Genomic DNA, 7,925 nt, shown 5'->3' with positions numbered 1-7,925 from the left:
TGCAGGACGGTCAACAACTAGAAACTCTGTGACTCTTGTCACGGTTCTGGCACGTGGTGTTCGTCTTGCGAATTTGGAGATCGTACTTGTATGGAGAAGAAGTGGAGTGTGGGAACCAAAATTCGCATTGTCGATTTCTGTTTAAATTACGAAACTAGGAAAACCGTAATTTCCCAGAGGTCCCAGAGATCTGTTAATACCACACGCTAAACAATCAAAACACGAGATAACAACGACAAAGTATAAAAATCGTAAAAAGAGAGCAAAGAGAAGTCTTATTCCGAGTTTGCGTATGAGCGTTTACAACAAGGTATAAGCCTGGGCTCGAGAGCTGTCGGCGAGATTCCTAGTTCTAGCAACCCTAAGACGGCTAAACCTAATTGAGTCGCAGCTCGAAATAACAAAAACGGAAAGTTGTCTAATTGCTTTAAGTGCTAAGTTTTCTCTGAAAAAGTTCTCCTTTATGCCTCTCGCCTAGGACCCCTTATATACTGGCTCCAAGGTCGGTTTACGCTTTTCCTCTTTTGCCCTTAAGCCGCCATAGCATAAAAATGAAGATATTCCATTTTTTATGATCTTCGTAATTATCTTCGAAATTTCGTATTTATCCGCGGAAACTAGACATTTATCTTCCCTTACGAACCAAGCGTAAACCGACATGTGTTTTACGGGCTGTTGGTTAAGAAATCGTAAGTTGGGCCTCGAGTCATGTCTTAGGTCCCTTTGGGCCGTCTTTCGACTCGAAGCGTTTATTACGGCTTCTTTCGATAAAGAATGAACTTTCTGCGGTTTTTACGGTAAAGTTTGATTCATCGCTTAGAAATGGCGGGGAACGTGAGATGGGTTCGCTACGGTATTCGGGAGATAGCATCGAAGGGTAGACGAGAATGCATGGACTGATGTCGTATCGAAGTTTCGGAAGAGCTTGGTCGCTACGTAGCGACCAAGCGCTTAGTCGCTACGTAGCGACCGAACTTTGGTTCGAGCTCGGTCACTACGTAGCGATCGAGCGGAATGGACGTTTGGTCGCTACGTAGCGAGTGAGCTTTGGATCGAACTCGGTCGCTACTTTGCGACCGAGCGGAGCAAGTGTTTGGACGCTGTGTAACGATCCTTCTCGAGCTCTTGTCCGATGATTCGCGTTTCTTCCGCAAAGCTTTTCGTAAAGAAAAATCTATTTCGAAAAAGTATTTGTCGAAGAATATTTCTTCTTCGGGGATTTGGACGTTAACTTCGTCGTAACCGTTTTCGACCCCAACACCATTCGAGGAGGCTTATTTTACCAACAGATTATGGATGTTCTTCAGAGAAACCAGAGAGACTGAATAGGACATTAGGAGAATGTTCGGTGAAGCTAGAGAAAAGATGAAGAAGAGGATTACACTGAAGAAGAAGAAGAATGATCCTGGGTAATTTGCAATACCATGTATGGTGAAGAGTATATAGAGTTCCCACATGCCTTGTGCGACACAGGAGCATCATTCAGCATCCTACCTAGGGTTATAACAGACTATCTGGGTCTGCAGGTGGAGCATTCCAAGGAATTATTCACTTTTGTGGCTTGTTCTCAGAGGAGTTCAGGGGGAATTGTGAGAGGTCTAGAGGTGCAGATTGATAATGCCCTAGTTCCATTTGATTTCCATGTCTTGGATATCAAGCTAAACTGAAACTCTTCTCTATTACTTGGGAGAGCTTTCTTGTCGACAGTAGGAGCAGTGTGCAACTTGCAAACCAACCAGTTGTGCCTGACACTCATAGATCCTCATGTCCACTACAATCCTATTCCAGTCAAGAAGCCACAAACGTCCTCCAGAAGAATTAATGATCCAGGACTCATCGTAGCATGCCATTGTGGAGCTGAGTACGAGACAGAATACTTGGCGTATATCAAAACTCACACAGCCACATCGATCGACAGTGCCCACCAGAAATTGATCGACAGTAGCCCAGAATATTGGGAGAACGACTACTTCAACCCCATTATGGCAGCACATACCAGACACACCATGCATATGGAGGAGTATGATGAAGATTATGAGGAGGAACGAGCTATAGAGTACATAGCCATTCTTGATGAGGAAGATAGACTTCTCCACCATTCCTCTTGGAAAACGAATGCACCGTCGATCGACAGAACAATCTCAACATCGATCGATACTCATCCTCATCAGACAAGCCGAAAACGAGCATTGACCGACATTGCCTACTTCCCATCGATCGACACTGGAGTCGACCGTGTACGAGAAGGAGACTACTCGATTGGCAGTTGGGCAGATGATCACCATCACGAAAGCTATGCAGTAGAAACGGAAATTCATGAGCCAGGAGTAGATGAACCTCACGAAGGTTTCACATATGAGGAACTTCTTAACATGCAAAGACGTGATGAAGTAGATCAACAGCGAGCAGAAGCTACTGGGAAAAGAACACGTTTCAGACATTTTATCGACAGAGCCAACCGCCTGTCGATCGACGAAAAACCTCCATCATCGATCGACATCTATCCAAAACCATCATCCACTGTAAGCAAAACCCCTAATTATGATAACCAGTATCTAACACAGAATGAATTTGGTATTTTCAGGGACCAAGATGGCTACGCAAGAGCAATAGATGGACATGCACTGCAAGTATACAGCGAGGAAATTGCAGACATTCTTCAGATGGCTAATGGAGTAGATAATCTCTTCATGCAACAATGCACCGTCCCAACACATCAACAGAGGGTTACAAAAAAGTTCTATGACACAGCTGGTGGCATAGACAATCGCTTCAAGCAGAAGTATAGACACCCTACTCGACTGTCGATCGACGTTGACGTTCATCCATTGATCGACAGACATCCAGAATTTGGTAGAAGAGCCTTTGACCTTTTTGGAACTGGAAAATTCTACTGGGAAGAGAAAGATGAGTATGGAGTCTACAGAAATGATTAGGGATGTGCAAGAGATGTGGATGGACACATCATCAATGTGTCCAAGGATGATATCCGAAAGCTAATGGAAAGAGCTTCGAGAGATGAGCACAGCTGCATATGTCTTACAGAACATGCTAGCTCATTCACACAGACCAAGCTGGTACCAATTATCTACACCAAGAACGAGATCAATGAGATGTTCTAGGGAGTATATGGAGCCCGATGAAGTCTCAACCATATTTTCACACCAGACCAGAAATTGATCAGTTGGTAGAAGAGATTTACAGAACTCTGGAAACTACAAAAGAGAGGCTTGATAGGAGATGTGATGACATCTATTTCCTAATAGACCTTACCATGAGTGCTTTGACTTCTCAGATACAAGCAATACATGGGGAATTAGTGGAGATTCAGAGTTACATTGCCCGTCGACCAGAAGCATTAGCATCGATCGACAGATACAACAACAAATCGACCGACATTCATAGACAAACATTGGTCGACAATGCTACAAACCGAGGCAGGCTAGTACCAAAGGTGACATCAGACATGTCTTATGCACACAACCATGGAGAGGAGATCTCAGCTGACACTTACGCCACACTTATGAGACATCAGTTCAACCTTGAGCGTCTTGGAGGTCGATTGCAGAAGATGGAAAACACAACTGCAACAATAAAGGAAAGATGGCGCAGAGGAGATGAAGCGATACGAGACTTCACTGGTACATGGTTCAACAAGCGCAGAGAAGAGATGGACACATGTTTTCCAGCAAGTTCCAGCTTTCAACATTACTAGCCAAATCACCTCCAAAGTCAAGCTAAATGACTATAACAAACCGCTGAGTGGGAGGCAACCCACTATTAGGTAATATTTAATTGGTTTTTATTAATCTAGTATTTATGTTGGTTTTTATTTATTTACTGCAGGTCATATAAAAATAAAAATAAAAGATCCGAGTAGACGATTGCCGTGAGTATCGACCGACAAAACACTGCCGACATCGATCGACAGAACATCACCTGCTGCGACCGATATCAACACCTTTACGTCGGTCGACATCCATTTCAGTCTGGTATATTGTTCTAACTTGTTACATTGAGTCCTTATGATTTAGTTATCACCATAACTCCGACTGAATATACACTGGGGACAGTGTAGTTTAAGTCTGGGGGAGGTTTACTGATAGTAGTTTATTCATGAGTCTTATTAAAATGTTTTCAAAAAAGTTTTTATTGAGTCAAGAAGAGGATAATGAACTTATTAGATTTTTGCTTGTTATCTAACCACTCTTTACCACCATTCTAGACTACTGATTGCAGATAGTACTAAAGATACTAAAGTGGATCAACCTATCAACTATTCACACTTGCTGATATTGTTTGAAGGAACCAAAGCTAACCTCCAACACTAAACTTGACACAACTGCTTGTCTTGGGGCTTGGTATACATGGGATCGGATTCTTCAAACAAGTCTGGAAGGTAAATCCTTGTGTAGATTTATCACCCCCTCTCTCTACTTTTGAAATATAGATTAAAATTATAGATATAGTTTATAAAAAAAACAAAAAAAAAATTAGTTATAGATTAATTAGGAAGAGATTCGAACAGGACTTGGTGGCTACAACCATCAAGGCTTGCTTCACAAATAATCCTAGGATATAGGTCAAAAAGAAGTGAACAGGATTTGGTAGCTACAACCATTAAAGCTTGATTTATGGAAGTCTGTCCAATCTTAGTCAATGATCTTGCAATATAAGCAGACTTTGACTGGGAGAAAAAATTAGTAGAGAGAGAGGATATGAACTATTGTTTACATGCAGGTCCAGATAATTGTTGGAGCATCCTTGCATTCTATGATCGATACCCCCAAGGTAAAGCCTGCACTTTTATATATACTAAGAAATGAGGTTGGTAGAAGGGAATGTCAGACATGATTTGCTAAGTTGTTGGCTAGTTGAATTTGGTTGTTAAGTTAGGATATGGTTTAATGTGCTTTTGTGATTATGACTTCTTAGATGTGGATTGCAATATTGTAGAGGTAATATTGTAGATGTGATGATTCTAAGTTTTAAATCATGTGACTCTCTGCTGTTTTCAAACCTCTTTAAGAGAGACTACCTGTTTGTTTTACTTGAGGACAAGCAAAATGGTAAGTCTAAGGGAGTTGATAGACCATGGATTTGACCCATTTTTATCCATGGTTTATAAGTGTTTTAACTACTAATTATTATATTATAAAATCTATTTAGAATATTTATAGGATCAGGAGTGATTTGGAGGAAAGTGGTGATTTTGGAGCATTTTGGAGATATTTGGAGTAAGCACCCGAGATGACCATCGAGCTCGACCATCGGTCGACATTGAAGAGGGATAATCGATCGATGTTCACATCTTGACATCGATCGATAGCGAAGCGCGCAGAAAACCCGTTTGGTCTCACCCAACTTAGAGCCCAAGTCTTCACTAATTTACAAGATTACCCCTGACGAGATTTAACCAAATTATATAAGTTTTGCCAATATGTTAGAGGCAAAGTGTGCTTTCTTGTTTTATTGTTTTTCACAGGAAAGGTTTCTAGGATTTTTAGTAGGTTGGAGAGAAAATTCAAAGTTATTTGTGATTGAAACTCCATTAATATCTATCTATTATTCTAATGCATTTTTCATACGATATTGTAGTTATGAATTGCTTGGCCATGTCTGAGTAGTTCTCTTGTTAGATTTTACGGTTTAAATAGGTTATGAGGGATTAGCCCCAACTATAGATTTCTAAGTTGTGATATTGGTGTTGCCGACTGGAGTGCATGTCCGGTGACTCGCTGTTCCTTAAGTTCCTACATTATCTTATTGGGATCTTCTCCAGTGTCGTGGAAGACTAAGAAACAGAACATTGTGTCTGCTTCGTCTGTCGAATCTGAATACCGGTCGATGGCTTACACATTGCATGAGTTAAATTGGATTAAGCGCATTCTGACTTCCTTCGACATTCAACATAAAGAGCCTATGAAGTTTTTCTGTGACACTCAATCAACTACATATATTGCTAAGAATCCAGTCTTCCACAAACGTACGAAACATATAGAGAACGACTGCCATCAAGTTCGAGATGATGTTCAAGATAAACTCATCACAATGGAACACATTTCAACCAAGGAGCAACCAGCTGATCTACTCACTAAGTCACTACCTTCTACAACATTCACTTATCTCATGTCCAAGTTGGGGATTCAAGAAGTTTCATCGCCCACTTGAGGGGGGTATAGAGATAAGAACGATAGTTAAGATAAAGATAACTCCATATGTAGTAATTATCCATATTTACATATTCCTAAGGGTAGTAGGAGATACTACGTTGTATATATATGTTGCTATAAGCATGAATACAAACAACACTTTCATGTTATTTTAATACCAAACATAAAAAATAAAAGATAGCGTCGAAAAGGATAGAATACAGTTTTCCAAAATCTATAATATAATGAGGCAGTTGCTTCTTTCCCGAGGCGACACGTCAGCAGGTATGTGAGCCCCACAGCTTTTTTTAAAAAAAATCTTATTGGGCTGGCGTTTGTTAAAGAAAATCCAAATACTGTTTTGGATGGGCCTTTGACACCTAATTTGTTTATGGCCCAGTATACATCATCTTCTTGACACTTGTTCGTCGATTGAATTTAGGGTTGTTGGGGTCAAAATCGGTCACGACGGAATCAATGTCTGAAAGTCCGTAAAAATCGGCATGAACGTTTTTACGAAAATAGTCGCTACGTAGCGACCGAGCTCAAGCCAAAGCTCGGTCGCTACGTAGCGACCGAACGATCGTCCCGCTCGGTCGCTACGTAGCAACCGAGCTCGAGCCGAAGCTCGGTCGCTACGTAGCGACCGAGCTCGAGCTCAAGCTCGGTCGCTACGTAGAGACCGAACGTTCGTTCCGCTCGGTCGCTACTTAGCGACCGAGCGTTCGTTCCGCTCTGTCTAAACGTAAAGGGAAACGATCAATTTTATCAAACCCCGTAAGTTTGACTCATTATCGAACTAAAGAAGTCTCAACGCATAAGGGTTTTACCAAAACAGTTTTCCGAATGCTTTTCGGAAAAGTAAAACTTGCTCTCCCCTAAACCGCAGAAAAACCATAGGTTAATCGCGGAAAAAGGAAGCACATCGAATCGGGTACATAGCTCGCCGCTGTACTTCTTCCGAATATCTTTCGGAAAAAACCCTAGATTAATCGTAGAAAATGGAAGCGCAGCAGATCGGTTACAAAACCCCCACGGCTGTACTTCTTCAAAATAACTTTCAGAGAAACGAAGTTGATTTCTATAGAATCACTCGAAACCTAAAACGGCTGAGTGACCGAGCTTTTCCAAAACGTTGATACGACATTAGTCCATGCATTCTCGTCTACTCTTCAATGCTATCTCCCAAAGACCGTAGCGAACCCATTTCATGTTTCCCGCCATTCTAAGTCATCGATCAAACTTTACGGTAAAAACCGCGGAAAGTTCGTTCTTTATCGAAAGAAGCCGTAATAAACGCTTCGAGTCAGAAGACGGCCCAAAGGGACCTAAGACATGACTCGAGGCCCAACTTACGATTTCTTAACCAACAGCCCGTAAGCCGCATGACGGTTTACGCTTGGTTCGCAAGGAAAGATAAATGTCAAGTCTCTGCGGATAAATACGAAATTTTAAAAATAATTACGAAGATCGGAAAAAAATGGAATATCTTCATTTATATGCTATGACGGCTTAAGGGTAGAAGAGGAAAAGCGTAAACCGACCTAGGAGCCAGTATATAAGGAGTCCTAGGCGAGAGGCATGGGGAGAGACTTTTTTCAGAGCAAGCTTTGCACTTAGAGCAATTAGACAACTTTCTGTTTTTGTTATTTCGAGCTGCGACTCAACTAGGTTTTGCAGTCAAAGGTTGTTAGAACTAGGAATCTCGTCGACAACTCTCATAGCCAAGGCTTCTACCTTGTTGTAACGCTCAAACGCGAATTCGGAATAAGA

The sequence above is a fragment of the Brassica oleracea genome, chromosome C1 (assembly GCF_000695525.1).
Source record: "Brassica oleracea var. oleracea cultivar TO1000 chromosome C1, BOL, whole genome shotgun sequence".
Classification (NCBI taxonomy): Eukaryota; Viridiplantae; Streptophyta; class Magnoliopsida; order Brassicales; family Brassicaceae; genus Brassica; species Brassica oleracea.
The sequence above is the reverse complement of the archived record's forward strand: the minus strand, read 5'-3'. Positions refer to the sequence as shown.